The following is a 14,996-nucleotide window of genomic DNA, read 5'->3' on the forward strand; positions in this document are numbered from 1 at the left end:
TAGATGGGAAACTGAGGTCCAGAGAGTAGCCCAGGGTAGAGCCTCTGACTCTGGAGTCAAGGGGGAGGCCAATAGAGGATCTATGCTGGTTTCACTGGGTCCAGGCCAAGCAGCCACAGGCTTTGAGGGCCCAACTCCTTCTTCCCTGCTTCCCTGAAGGCCTGGATCTCCCCCACTTGTTGGACACTGTGAACACACACAGCCCACCCCACCTGCCCACGACACCTGCGGCCCCTGGGAGGACTTCTCTCCTATTTGTGTCACCTCATCGGTAAAAAATGAAGGGCTAGAGCGGGGGCCGTAGCTCAGTGATAGAGCACTTGCCTTGCATGTGAGGTACTGGGTTCGATCCTTAGCACCACATAAAAATAAATAAATATTTTTTTTTAAATGAAGGATGCAGTGGTGCACGCCTGTAATCCCAGTGGCTCAGGAGTCTGAGGCAAGAGGATCACGAGTTCAAAGCAAGCCTCAGCAACTGCAAGGCACTAAGCAACTCAGTGAGACCCTGTCTCTAAATAAAATACAAAATAGGGCTGAGGATGTGGCTCAGTGGTTGAGTGCCCCTGAGTTCAATCCCCAGTATCCCTCATCCAGCAAAAAAAAAAAAAAAAAAAAAAGGGTTAAAACCAGGCTCAGTGGCTCATGCTTGTAATTGTAATTCCAGCTACTCAGGAGGCAGAGGCAGGAGAATCGCAAGTCTGATGCCAACCTGAGCATCTAGCAAAACCCTGTTTCAGAAAACCAGAGGGCTGGGATTTAACTCCGTGGTAAGAGGGCCCATGGGTTTAATCTCCGAGACCACAAAAAAAGAAAGAAAACAAGGTCCAGCTAGGATGCCCCCCGGGGAGCTGTAATGGGGGACACCAGCCACACAGGGGCCATGAGAGGCTGCTCGGCCCATGCAGGGTCTGTTCCTGCTCTGCTTGGAACACAGACCTCCTGCCTGAATCCAAGCCATTTGCTAGCTGTGTGACCTAAGCAGGCTCCTGCATCTCAGAGCCACGGTCTCTGTAACTGAGAAGAGGGGTGAAAGCACTCGATGTCAGTGTTGGAAGGTCACATGAAGTCATGAATACCAAGGGCTTAAAGTCATCAAGCCCGGGTGGACAGAGCAGAGGGCTCATGCCACCCTGGGAAGAGTTGGCAATTGGTGACCCTACTCTATTCCCTGAAAGGGGTCAGATGTGCTTCTAGCAAAGGAGATTTGCCTTTGCTAGGATACCACAGCAGGGGATCCCAGAGTTATGGGGAAGAAGAATTTCTGACCCCAATCACAGAATCTCAGTGGCAACCAGCACAGGGTCCATTTTCCCCACCATTTCTGCATCTCCCAAAACACACCCCTGACATGAGTTTCCTACCCTAGGGAGGTGCCGTCCACCCATGTACATTCTTCGGCAATAAACTGCCACTCACTTCCACCACTAGGTGTGTCTCTGCGCCCCCCAGCACCACACAGATATGAAAGGTTTCTCCTTCCAGCCTGACAACCCTGCACACATTCACAAATTCAAATCACGGGACAAGGTCAGGATAATCAAGTTCCACCAATGTTTCTTATGACAGCAGCTAAGTTTTATTGGGCATAGATGTCCCTCTACACATAGTATTTAATTATCCCAACAATCCAATCAGGTACAAATGTGTTACTATGCATGTTTTAATGATAAGAAAACCAAGGCTCAGAGAGGTAAAGTGAGCTGCCCAACATCACAGAACCAGAAGAGGAGTAGAGCTATGTTTACACCTGGCTCCATATGGCTGCAGAATGCCCAGCTCCTGACCGGCAGTTCCCCGCAGAGTGAGTCTCATGAGAAGTGCTTCAGGGTGGGAATCTTCAGACCTCCCAATGGTCTGCATCTTTCTGCTTTTCTGCTTCAATCTCATCCCACAGGCCGGCTCTAAAAGGCCGTGGATTTAGAAAATCCTCAAATGCCAGAGTGTGACAGGCCCTCAGGAATAAGCTTGTCCTGGGAGGCTCAGAGGGACAGGGTCACAGAGGAGGACGTGCGCTCAGCACCCAGGTCTAAGCTGGGCTTCACGCACAGCCGGAATGCTGCTGCTGACCCCTTCCCACACCTCTCTGAGCTTGTAACTGCCCCTTAAGGCACTGGACTGAGACAGGAAGAGCAGCAGAAAAGGTCAGAGGGAGTTAGCTCTGCCCCCCAGGACAGCTCCCGCACCCTCACACCAGCCTGCAGTGACTGCACAGAAAAGGAATTCAGCAGGAGGTCTGGACCAGGCCCAGCCAACAAACCAGATGATTTTTGCCACCCTGCACAAACAAAGCTGAACAAGGGGGAGGGCTTGACCAAACACAGCCACCCCCAGTCCCTTGTCCAGGGCTCCAGGGAGCAGCTCCATCTAAAATTCCCCAACCTAGGGAGGGGAAAAGGAGGAAGTAGGGAATGCAATCGACCAAATTATGTTGTGTGTTTGTACAAACCCGCAGCAATGAAGCCCACGGTTACGTATAATTATAATGCACCAATAAAAAAAAAAATCTTTAAAATCAAAAAAATAATTTAAAAAATTTCCCCAGACTAGGGAACCTGTAACAACAGTCACCTGGACCAACACTGGGCTCCCTAGTGTCAGAAAGGCAAGAAAGGACCAAGGGCCACAGGAGACAGACACCTCACTGAGCCCTCAATCTGCCTGGCTGGGGCCTGCACCTGTGTAGGTCATAAGGTCTCAGCCTCTGCAGGGCCAGGTTGGGATGCTAGCCCTTTAAAGACTCACCCAGGATGTTGGATCAGGCCCTAAAGAGAGGAAGGGTGGAGGGCAGATGCAAGGAAGAGCTACCTGAGGTCAGCAGACGGGGTCCAAGAGGGTAAGCCCCCAGGTGGGGGAGGGGCGGATAGCCCCAAGTGCTGTCCTAGGAGGCCTGCAGCAGCTTCCCAGTCACCCGACCTCACTACGGTGCCCTTCATACTCCTCGCCTTCCAGCCTTCCAACCCCAAGAAATAAATACTGGTCATTCTCCCATGTTGCACATGAAACCCAGGCGGAGGTACCTGCCCAGGGTCATTCCACTTATACGTAGCAGAGCTGGAATTCAAAACTCAGAAAACTCTGGCTGCTAAGTCTCACGTCTTAACCACTCTGCCTTCCAGACCAGCCCAAGGGAGGAGCATCAAGAAAGGCTGCAGGGCTCCCGGATGATGAGCTGCTCAGCCCTGTTTCCTCATCCCATGATGGATGCCTTCGGCTGTGCCCTCTCCCCTGAAAACTCAGCTGCCTACAACAACTCGTGCGTTCTCTCCCTTCTTCCTCTCAGTGGGAGAGCTGAAAACTCATTCTTACTAAGGTAGAAATGACTGATAGGGTGTATGAAAAACTAGTGGAGTGGAAAGATCATGAGGTTGGGAGTCAGGAGACCCCAGGTTCTAGTTTTTCCCAGGCAGAGACGAGAGCTTTCTCACATCCCTCTCACCCTCTGCGGGCAGCTGCCTGTGCTGCCCATCACTGAGGCTGCCTGGACTAAGACCCTGAAGGAAGGGGGTGAGGCAGGGACAGGGAGGCCAGAGAGGAAGTTTGGACAGGGAGAATTAAAGGAAATGCTTCTTCACACAGCTGCCGTCAATGGAAATGTCCAGGCCCAGGTCGAGAGGGGCAGACAGGGAGCCAGAGGTGGGAACAGAGACTGGCGTGGGGCAGCCCATTGTGGAGTCTTGGCAGCAGGCTGGGTAAACAGGCTGGGTAAGCTGCTCCCCTGGTGGGATCAGGAAGGAACCAATGGCTGGCCTCTGCACAACCTCTGGCTTGGCTGGGGGCAGGAAGATGAAGAGGCCTGAGTAATGGCCTGGCTACCTAGCCAGCCCCGGCCCTGCATCCTCCCCACCGAAAGGAGGAAATGACACATTCGCTAAGTCCCAGGAGCTCTCCAGCCCGCAGTGGACAGGGGAGTGCAACCCGACTGAGGCCAGCAGATGGCCAGACCTCCTTGCTGGAGATGCCCAAAGGGGAAACTAAGATCAGGAACGGGATGCCACATGCCCTGAGTCACACCCCCAGCCACAAAGGCACCTCTGAGGGCTCCTCTTACTCACTCCGGCTGGGTCCTCCCTGCAGCCCAGCTTCCCCCTGGGTGCTCCCGCTGGCTGCAGAGACGCGGTTCTCAGAGCCTCCAGGAAAGGCGCCCAGTCACCCAGTCCACGAAGAAGAGAGGAAAATCCCACCTCGACAGCCACACGGAGAAGCTGGATATGACTTCTCTCCTCCACAGATGACTCAGCCCAGCTCTTTATCAGGAAAACTGATTTTGCAACAGCCTTTTAAATGGCCTCTCCACCCCCAGCCTCTTCCCCCGCCAATCAACCCACCCCACGCAGCCAGATTCACCTTCCCAGCTCCACTCTTATTTCTCTCCTGCTCAAAACCCTTGCTATCTCCCCAGGACACGGGGGATCGGGGGATCGAGAAGAGGGTCCTGCTCATTCTGACATTCAAAGCCCTTGACGTCAGGGCCTGCCCAGGAGCTCACTAGCACACTCTCTGCGCCCTAAGCAATGGCGGAGGGAGTTCACAGCTCAGAGTTCCCACGCCTGCCCTGGGACTTCCTGCCAGCAGAGCACCTTTTGCACAGACCTCCCCTTCTCTGTTTCACATTCTTTTTATGTACCCTAATTCCCCAGCCTCCCGACTGACTCAAATGCTTCCGCCCCTTCCCCAAAGCCTTCCCTGACCACCCATGTTTTATCCGCACCATTTTGTGCATTATTCATTTTAGTTAAAATTACCCTTCAGGCTGTGCTCACCCCGTGCCAGGCCCCATCACAGGCCCACGACTCACTGAGCAACCCAAAACTGGCTCAGTGGGCTCAGTGACTTGTTCAGGGTCACACAGTCTCAGAGGCACAGTTAACTTTCAAACCCAGAATAGCCCATAGAGCCTAGGGCCTGTCCCAGGGCCTGCACTGCGTCTCCAAGGTTTAGCTCTGTAGCCATTATGATCGGGGTCTTGGCCACCCCCCACCCCCAATAGACTATAGGAGCCTTGAGGGCAGGGTCTCAACCATCTCCTTCCTGTATCCCACCCATCTTCCATAGCCGCTTGCAGCATAATAATGAAGTTGGTCGGGATGATGGTAGCCAGCGTTTTGGGAGCACCACATGCTGTAAGCGAGGGGTTCGATATGTTTTTCCTCGAATCCTCACAGCAACTCATAAAGGCACTTGCTTTACGGCCGTTTTAGAGACAGGAGAACAAGCAGTGGAGAGTTACTAACTCATTCAGTGTCTCACAGCCTGCGAGGGGCAGAGAGCTGGAGCAGGGACAGTCTGATCCCAAGCTTGGGCGCCTTCCTTCCGGAGAGCTCTGCCTGCAATGTACACTTTCCCCACTCACCTGTCCCAGCTGCCACCTCTTCCAGGGAGCCTCATCAATCCATCCAGACTCCAGCAGGAGTGGGGCTCAGAGGAAACGGCAGGATAAGAAAGCTCAGAAGCCACCTGAGGAGGGCCGCTGGGTCTGGTTGGACTCTTGGCTTTTCTCTGCTGACAGCGGAATGGGATCAGGGAGGGCACAGATGGGAGGAGGAGAGACAAAGATGTGGGGTCCCAAAGCAACGCAGGCTGGGCTGGGGGCTATCCCTGAAGGTGATAAGCACTGTCCAAACTGCTGGCTTACCAGGACCTGCTTCAGTGTCCTGGCCAGGAACCAGGAGTCAGGACTAGAGCATCCTTCCTGCCTGTTCTGCTGGCTGAGTCACTAATATAATCAGTAGATTTTAGAAAGTTAGAAACTTAAAGAGGCAGTTTCAGTTCTAGGCAGACAGCAAACTGGAGGTCAGTTTCCCAGAAGGCCAGTGTCAGAGCCCAGCTCTCAGCTACTGTCCAGCCCTTTGGATGCCAGGCCTGCCTCCAAGCCCCCTGCTATTGTGTTACTCCTCCACCCCAGATCCCTGGAAGCCTTGGGAGACTAACAGGACTATTGCACTCCAGCCTTCCAGAGAAGACACACAATCCAGGAGATGCAAAGGTGGCGAGCCAGGGCAGAGAAGAGGTGGATTCCCTGAGTCTGTGTTTCTGCCAGGAGCAGGCCTGAGCCTAGGTTATCTCTGAGTCCCTACCACTGTCCCAGGGCCCAGAACACTCTGGGTCCTGCACAAAGATGTGACTCTTCCCCTTAGCCTTGTGCCAGTCCAGGGCCAAAGCCAGTCTTCCTCCTCTCTAACTGCCCCCAGGGAGCAGAGGCCTTTACCAGGAAGGCTTCAATAACCGCTGACTAAATTAGCCACTGGGGAGGAACTCCCACATCCAAAGCCTCCCAGCTTCACATTTGCTCCACCATTTGTCCCTGGAGTCAAGATTCTAGACTGGAGATCTTGAGGGCGGTTCTTTGGAAAGGAGGAGCGGTGATGGTGGTGGTGGGAGAGAGCACCAAGTCTGTCGGTGGAGAGGGAAAGGAAACCTCAGTTGCTGCGTTGGACCTAAGAGGCAGAATGTTCCATGAGGTGCCAGGAGAACATGGATGGAGTCCCAGAGGGAAATTAATTAAGAGGGAGAAATCAGGAAGGCTCCCTGGAGGGGGCGGCATTTACCCCAAGTCTTGAAAGATGATCTAAGGAGGCATTCTAAGCAATGGGAATAGCGCTGCAGGGGCTGAAAGGCTCTAGGTAATCCCCTCACTTCCTCACCCACCCCCATTCCCCAAATCTAGAGCAGCTGGAGAGGAAGGGACCTTTGACAGGACCACGCCCATCGGGCTTGCGCAAAGGCAGAGGCAGAGGCTGAACCCAGTGAGGCAGGCACAGTTCCACTGGGCCATGCGTATTGCAAGGCTCATGCCCCGAACCCGGGCGCACCGTGTCCCTGCCCTGGGTCTCCGGGTGGGTTACATAACGCCCACTGCTCCAGACTCCGAGCCCGCGGGACCCTGCGCCGCCTCCCCTCTCCTGCCATCTGTCTCGGCCGCTTCCTTCTCATAGAAGAGGCCGCTGTACCGCCGAAAACGAAGGCCAGCGCCCTGCGGTAAATTCCCCACATTCCTTCCTCCCAGAAAAATAAATAACCCGGGAGGAAAAAACGCAGGAGGAATGGTAATGATGGCCCAAGCCCGCTGGGGACGAGCGCGGGCTCGCGGGGCAGACAGCGAGGGGGCCGGCGCCCTCCTGGGACGCACTTTCTCAAATGTCGCTGGAGCACCGACTCGGGCTCCGGAGGACGGACCCGCCCCCGGGCCCCGCGCCCCCGCGGGACCCCCAGGCAGCGCTCGTCCTCGCCTGGTCCCAGCTCGCTCGCACCTGCCAACGAAGACGCGGGCTTTCCTGGGCGGGTGGCGAGGGGTCACCGTGGGCAGACGTGGCAGGGACCCATGCATCCAGTTCACTCAGGCTGCTGCCTCCGTGCGCACGTCTGTGCCTGAGGGATTCCACCGATAGCATTTGTCTGAAGTCTGATTTTATCCTGGCGTGCTATGAGGTAGGGAGTGCGCTTCTCTCCATTCTGCATATGAGGAAGCTTGAGGCTCAGAAATGTCGGGGAATTCACCAAAGTATTTGGCCAGCGAGTTGAAGGCGGGTTTCTGGGCGCCTGCCTTTCATTCCTATATCCCTCCAACTGCCTACTCCTCCCTAGACAGCCCTCCTTCACCAAATTCAACCCGACATGCAGCCCGTTCCTCTCCCCTCTGTGGTTCAACAGGGCATGCCATTCAGCCTGCTGAGCTCCCTTAGGTAAATCACTTCACCTCTGTGACTCTCAACTTCCCCATCAGTAAAACAAGAACGAAACTATCTGCTTAAAGAGTGGCTACTGAGCAAATGAGATGCAGAAATGATTTCAAAGTATAAAGCACTGTGCACACCTGAGGGGAATTTCAACTTTGGCCTTTTGCATACCCCTACCTCTGCATAACTCTCCAAGGCTGGGGCTCTAGCTGTCTCCTTCCCTCTCTCCTCTTCACCAGCTGGGTCAGGGTCTGTTCTCCCACTTCTGTTCACATCGGTCACCTCCTGGTCCCCCCACCCCACCCCCCACCCCCGACCACCACCATCCCTCACAGCATCTTCTGCACAGGAGACCTCAGCATTGACTTCTATCTGGTGTGCTGTAAAGAGACAGCAGATTTTGAATCCCTGGCCCCCAGGGGTAGACCCCAGAGGGACTCCTGGGAGGTGAAGGAGCAACCTGTGCTGGCTGGGGGACCAAAAGGGCTCCATGGTTCATCACCAACCATCACCAACCGGGAGCTGGCCTGGCGCTGGAGGCTGCCGACCCTGCCCCTTCCCGGGAGTTCTGGTCTCTCCCGGAAGGGCTAAATCATCCAGTCCTGCTCTCCCCCTTTCCCTCAAACTATAAAAGAAGACTGGAGGTCAAGACATTTGGTTCCACTGTCTGTCCTATCACAGTTTGGATGACATTTGGCTAGTCCCTAAGCCTCTTTGAGGCCCAGTTTACTCATCTGTTCAAAGGGACAACTGGACTGAACCAATGAGTCCCAAAGTATGGTGCCCTCTCTCCTCTGGTGAAAGCAAAAAAGATTTCAGGTGGAATCCTAACATTTAAAAGCCTTGATAGCTATATAAGTTTCAAATGCATATTGGAAAATATACACCAAACCTGTGGTCTCAGGTATATTACTACTGCGGGGGAGGCTAAAGTGGATATTTCAGTAACAAAATTAGACAATTTAAAGAAAATAAATCCAGATGGTACATGGACTCATTCATTCAATCCATAGTTATAACGACTAAGCGCCAGGCACTGTTCACAGCCATGGAGAGAAACAGATCCCACCCCCCCAAAAAAAAAATCTGCTTGTGCCAGTAGGTACAGAAGTGGCACACACTGTAATCCCGGTGACTTGGGAGGCTGAAGCAGGAGGAGTGCAAGTTTGAGGCCAGCCAGAGCAACTTAGTGAGGTCCTAAGCCACATAGCAAGGCCCTATCTCAAAATCAAAAATGTTTAAAAAAGCGCTGGGGATGTGGCTCAGTGGCTAATCCCAGGTACAAATAAATAAATAAATGCTTGCATTCTAGTAGGGGGGGTAGGATAATAAATGTATGGTTAACTCAGGCGGCAAATGCTATGGAGAAAAAGAAAACATGGATGGAATGTATGTACGGAGTGGGAAGTGGTTTGTAAAGGTAGATAGAGTAATCAGAGTTGTCCTCACTGAGATGGCACATCTGACTGAAGGACCGAGGAAGGTGAGGGAGTGAGGCATGGGCACATCTAGGGGAAGAGAGGCAGGCGGAGCAGCTAGCACAAAGGTCCTTGAGGCAGGCTACATCTGGCAGATTGGAGGATGGTATGGCGGTGGAACACAAATAAGGAAAGGGGGTTCTCTACGTGGAGCTCTACTTCTGCTCTTTGAGATCCATAGGATCCCCCTGCGTTGCATCCATTGGCTCTCTCCCTCTCACTTCCTAATGCTGGAGAGACTCCAGCCAGCAGCAGCTCAGCTCCTCTGCACATGTGCATATGCGCAGAAGGGCTGCTTGCGTCAAGCTTGCCCTACATGCATGTGTACACTACACGGCGGGAGCAAGACACACACACATACATGCACATGCTGAGCACCGGAGGACATGCACATGGAGGAACGTGGGTATAGTGCATCAGGTGCCCACCTGTGGGAGGGTGCCTTTTCCCTCCTGCCAGCCTGCCCTGTAGACAGGTGGCAAGTTCCCAGACCACACGTGCCTCGAGGGCACATGCTACTGGAGAAGGGGAAAGGGTGGTGTGGCTTCAAATTCCTGTCTCAGTATCTCTGAACCTCAGTCATAGTCTCCCTTCCCAGGGGTCCATCCAAATCTGCCACCTAATGCTCAAGGGACCCAGGGATCATGCTGCTGAGGAGAATGTCTCCTTTTTACCCCTACAGCGATGAAACAGGATAAACCATGTGAAATGCCTAGCATAGCATTGTAACGTTAGCAGCCACCTTCAAAGTCTCCCCATTCCTTTAGATGCTTGGGGACAGCTGAAGAACAAGAGGAAAGGACCAGACCAGGTGCTGGAGGCCTGGAGTTTAGCCTCAACCTGGTCTCCAACTCAGTACTTGAGGCCTCGCTGGGCATGTTCCTTCCCCTCTCCTGCTCAGACCAGAAACTCACAGGTGCATCAGAATCCCTCGGTGGATTAGTTCAACATGCAAATCCCTGGGCCCCAACCTAGGGGCAACACAGGATATGCATCAGCTCTCTCTGGCCTTTAGAGTCAATAATTTTATAAATAATCTATAGTAAGTGAACACATCTGTGTGGTCAGCACATAGTAAAACTCCATAATGTTAACAAAACACACATTGAGTAAAATATATTGATAATTACATATAGTAAATGCATGCTGTTCTTTGAATACATGCAACGCTTTTGTAGTTTTCCTAGCACTGTTTATCTATCAGAAACAGAAGCAGAAGCTGTATGTAATGGTGCATGCCTGTAATCCCAGCTACTTGGAAGGCTGAGGCAAAAGGATCACAAGTTCGAGGCTAGACTCAGCAACTTAGTGAGACCCTGCCTCAAAATTAAAAAAAAAAAAAAAATGAACGGGTCTGTGGATATAGCTGGGTGCTAGAGCATCACTGGATTCAATGCCCAATACCACCAAAAAAAAAGGAAGGAAGAAAGGAATGAATGAATAGAGGCAGAGGAGGGACTGTCAGACTGTTTTACAGACTAGAAAACTGGGACAGAGAAAGGCCAAGGAACCTCCCCAGAATCTCAGCACCCAGGGACACAGGTCTTTGACTCCCAGCCTCATGAGATGTGCCACCTTGGGTCTCATACACTCGCCCCCTATGATTTTGACCTCCAGCCCACAGCACAGCTGACCCTCCATCCAGGCTCGTGAAAACTAGACACCCACAACTTCCTCAGCAACTCAGGATCCATTAAGAACAGGACAATCTCCACCAGCTGACTTCCCTTCAGCAGAAAGGTCCCTCTCATGGGGCAGAACAGGGGTTCCCAAAGCCTTCCCTTCACACCACCATTTGATCTAAGATACTTGTTTTGTCCTAGCCAATCTGAGTCCCATCTGATCATGAGCGGTGGTGACTGTGAGCAAGTCTTGTGTATGCTGAGCCTCAGTTTCCTCCTCTGTAAAAGGGTCTCCTAATTCCTGCCCTCCTAAGTGGTTGCACAGACCAGCTGTGCCAAGTGCCCAGCACCAAGCCTGTGCACACGCAGTGGTGATGACGGAGCACGCTGACTCGCTGGCTAACGTGTGAGCTTCTGGAAGGCAAGAACTTTGTTTCATTCATCAGGGCGCCCACGCCTGCTGCATGTAACCCCTGCTCCGTAAACATGTGCTGAGCGAATGAAAAATGAAATCATGTCACCAAGCAACTTTCTCCCAGTCCTAGATAACCATTCTATTTCATTTCCCTGCTTAAGGGCCAAGGAGGGAGGGATGGGCTGTGAGTCCTGGGAAGTTGCCCTCCCCTCCGCACAGACGCACTGATGAAGGCCATTCTGTGAGGGCCGTGTCCCAGGAGCCCTGAAGGTAATCCTGTTGACTCAGAGGCATAAATAATGCACTAGTATGTTCTCTGCTCACCACCCTGACACTCTAAGAATAGCACCGGCTACCCTTTCACGGATTCCAAAGGGAAGAGGGCAGGACACCAAGATGGGGACAAGCAGGAAAGCTGTCACTGGGCTGTGGACTCTCAAGCAGCCCTGCTGCAAGTGCACCTTTACAAACTCCTAAGACAGAGAGCCCTGGAGGTCAGAGCCAAGAGGGCTCTCAAAGGCCACCTGGGCAGGAGTTCTCCCAGGGGTCAAGAGAGGCTCCAAAAGATGCCCCCCCGCCCCCATAGTGTTTATCTTTTCCTCCTCCCCCTGATGTTCTTCCTAGTAATGTCTATGCTTCTAATTTACCCCTCCTCAATCCTGGGATGAATATAGAGTGGCTAGGTCTCCTCTTATGTGTTTCATATTAAACACTTTGGAGAAGGAAGATTGTATGGATTTTAGTCTTTTTTTTTTTTTTTTTTTTAAGTTTAAAAATGACTGGCCCAGGGGCTGGGGTGGTGGTTTAGTGGTAGAGAGCTTGCCTCTCATGTGTGGCACCAGGTTCAATCTTCAGCACCACATAAGATAAATAAATAAAAGAAAAGAATGACTGGCCTAGAATAGTGCTCCTCATAATTTAAGTACCTAGGAATTGCCCACGGGTATTGTTGAATTGCACATCCTGATTCAGGACGTCTGCGGTGGGGCCTGATTCTGCATTTCCAACAACAAATTGTCAGTGATGCGGACACTATATCCATGGACCACATTTGAGTACAGAAAAACCAAGGTACTTCCTGTTACAGATGGGGAGACCAAGGCCCCTAGAGAAAGGGATGTGGCCAAGAGCACACGGAAGAGCTGGGCTCAGTACACAAGCATCTGGACCACCTTCCCAGGGCTTTGGCTTCAGGGGCCCTCAGCTACCAGATGTCATTATTCTGCCAATTCTTGAGGCCCAGAGAGGGACAGGGCTTCATTCAAAGCCACACAGCCAGTATGTGGTGACACCAGACCTCCCTGGCACAGCTTAGAGCCAAGAGCTTCGCTTCAGGCCCACCCAAGCTCAATGGGAGCACCATCTGCCTGGAGTCTGGGCAGGGGTGGAGGAGAGGAGAGGGTGCCTGGAGAGTGATGAGCCTCAGGCCCAGAGCCAGTGGGAGGTGGGTGGGGCCTCCAGTAGGAGATCTGAGTGGGGCCCGGCAGCTGGGCATGGGGGAGCCAGCTGGCTCAGGCGGGCTAGTGGCATGCTTGCTCCCTGTGCGCATGACAGTCTATTTTGTTAATCGGTAGCCTCCCCATCCCCCGACTCCCAAAGAGCCCTATATCAGGAGTCATGCTCTGGCTGAGATCAGGACCACCCTGGGGATCACTGGAAAGGCACCCCAAGTCCCATCTCTCCATGCTTAGCACTAAGCAGCCCGGAATGCAGAGCAGGTGGAGCAGGGATGAAGAGCTCCCTCCTCTGTGTGGCCTTGACTGGTCCCTGGACTCTTCAGCCTCAGTTTCCCCTGTCTATACCATGATGGGGCTATGCCAACCCCCAGGGGAGCACTATACCTCGAGCGTTCAAATCTACTCCAGCCCCACAACATTAACAATGCTCACTCATCAGGCCCTGGCAGGGCCTCCCATGCTCACGGTGCCCACAGGGCACACTTAATCCTCACTGACCTAATCCTAGGAGAAGAGGGGAAGGGAAAAAAAGATGCTGAGCTGGTTCAAATGCCAACCTCAGAGCCCTCTGCCTCAGACCTAATGAGTTTCCTCCTTCCAGGACCTGCGGAACAGAAATGATGCAGCTCAAGAACGCTGTGTGTTCTCAAGCAAGTGACTTGGTCTCTCTGTCTTTGGCACTCCATCTAAAACAAAAGAGATTGTGTTGTATACTAGTGGAGATCATAGCCTTTGGTGTCAGACAGCCTGGATTGGCATCTAGCCACTTACTAGCTGTGTGAGCCTGGGAGCTCACTTATCCAACCTTTGTGCCTCAGCTTCCCATATATAAAATGATGATAATGCAGTACTCACCTCATAGAGTGTTTGATGTGTAAAGATCTTGGAATCGAGCTGGGGATATAGCTCAGTTGGTAGAGTGCTTGCCTTGTATGCACAAGGCCCTGGGTTCAATTCCCAGAACCATAAAAAAAAAAAAAGATCTTGGAATATTCATGGCACATAGTAAATAACAATAACTACAGAAACTGTGACTTTTATCTATGAATAAAAGTAAAGCCCTCCTTGGAGATCCTTAGTCTGTTAGACATTTTATTCTAGAGGATTAGGTACAAGGGTCTCAGGGAGCCCACTGTCTTGTATTGCTCATCCAATTGTCCCTTCCTTGACCCCATGTTTTCGGTGCCTTTCACACCTGTGATCGTAAATCCTTACTGCCCATTTCACAGCAGCTCAGAACTGAAGCCTGAGACCTAAAGGTTTGCCCAAGACCACCAGCCTGTTAGCCATTCCTGAGGCTCCATCCAGACCCCTTCCCATTGGGCTCGTGTCCATCCTCCCGCCATCAAAACCTGTTCCTGGAAAAACATCAAAAAGTAATTTACACTGAGATAGGATGAGTCTTGAGCCCCCGTCCATCTCCTCAAAGGATTGCTATTTTCACAGAGATCAAAATATGATAATACTATTAATAAGGAGTAGCTCATGTTTAAAGCATTTTATCACTCATTTCACTTTTATAACAACAGTATAAGGGTCTATTATTGTCTCTGTTTTATAGATGAGGAAACAAAAGTCCAGAGAGCTTACATAATGTGCTCCAGACCTCTATCTGACCAGGACTGGAAGCCAGGGGTCCTCCACAGCCCTTGTGCATTAACCTCAGGGAAGTGGGTAACACAGGAGCGGATGGACTCTTGCTCCACCTGCAGCACCCTGGGAGGCTGGGCAGGCAGGGCAGGACAGGGTCAGCCCAGTACCACACCAGCCTGCCTCACCAAGTGGAAAAGATGAAGCCAGGACAGAGGAATTCCAGGCAGCAGCCAGTGGTAACGGTTTCATTCCAGAGAGAGGGCTTTTTGTAAGCCTCTGGAATTGCGGGGCTTGGGGGCCGTTCCCAGATTGACTCCCCCTCTGGCCACACTGAGCAGCAATTGAACCCCAGTGCCCTAGGACAGGGCATCGTCACAAAGGACTCTGTACACACATACTGGCCTAACTGGCAGAGACTTCCCCTAGGCCCTGGGTTGAATCCCCAGCACCACAAAAAAGATCTCAGGCCCAACTCCTTGGGGTCTGCAGTTGACAGCCTGGGGAGTTGAGGGATATAACCAACACCCACCCACTCCCATTAGGCCATTTACCACCCTCTGCCACACACTTCCTCCCAACCACACTCCCTCCCATTCTTCTGGACCCCAGGAAGCCTTGATCAGCCTCAAATACCATTTAGACTTCTGTCCCCCCACTTCTGCTCCCTGCCCAGAAAGACCTTCTCTAACCACTGACCCAAAGTAGCTCTTCTTGCTGTTCTTAAGAGCACAACTTTTCCCATGCTAGTTTACCTA

The 14,996-nt window shown here is 52.3% G+C and overlaps 1 protein-coding gene across 2 annotated transcripts in view; it reads right to left on the reverse strand.

The window, feature by feature from the left end:
- Synpo (synaptopodin) overlaps nt 1–14,996 on the reverse strand; it is a 54,248-nt gene that overhangs the window by 12,360 nt on the left and 26,892 nt on the right. The gene's annotated exons all lie outside the window — the stretch shown is intronic.

This window comes from Marmota monax, unplaced genomic scaffold, assembly GCF_021218885.2.
Source record: "Marmota monax isolate L192 unplaced genomic scaffold, Marmota_monax_Labrador192_F-V1.1 WCK01_AAM20220418_F8-fsc00006, whole genome shotgun sequence".
Lineage (NCBI taxonomy): Eukaryota > Metazoa > Chordata > Mammalia > Rodentia > Sciuridae > Marmota > Marmota monax.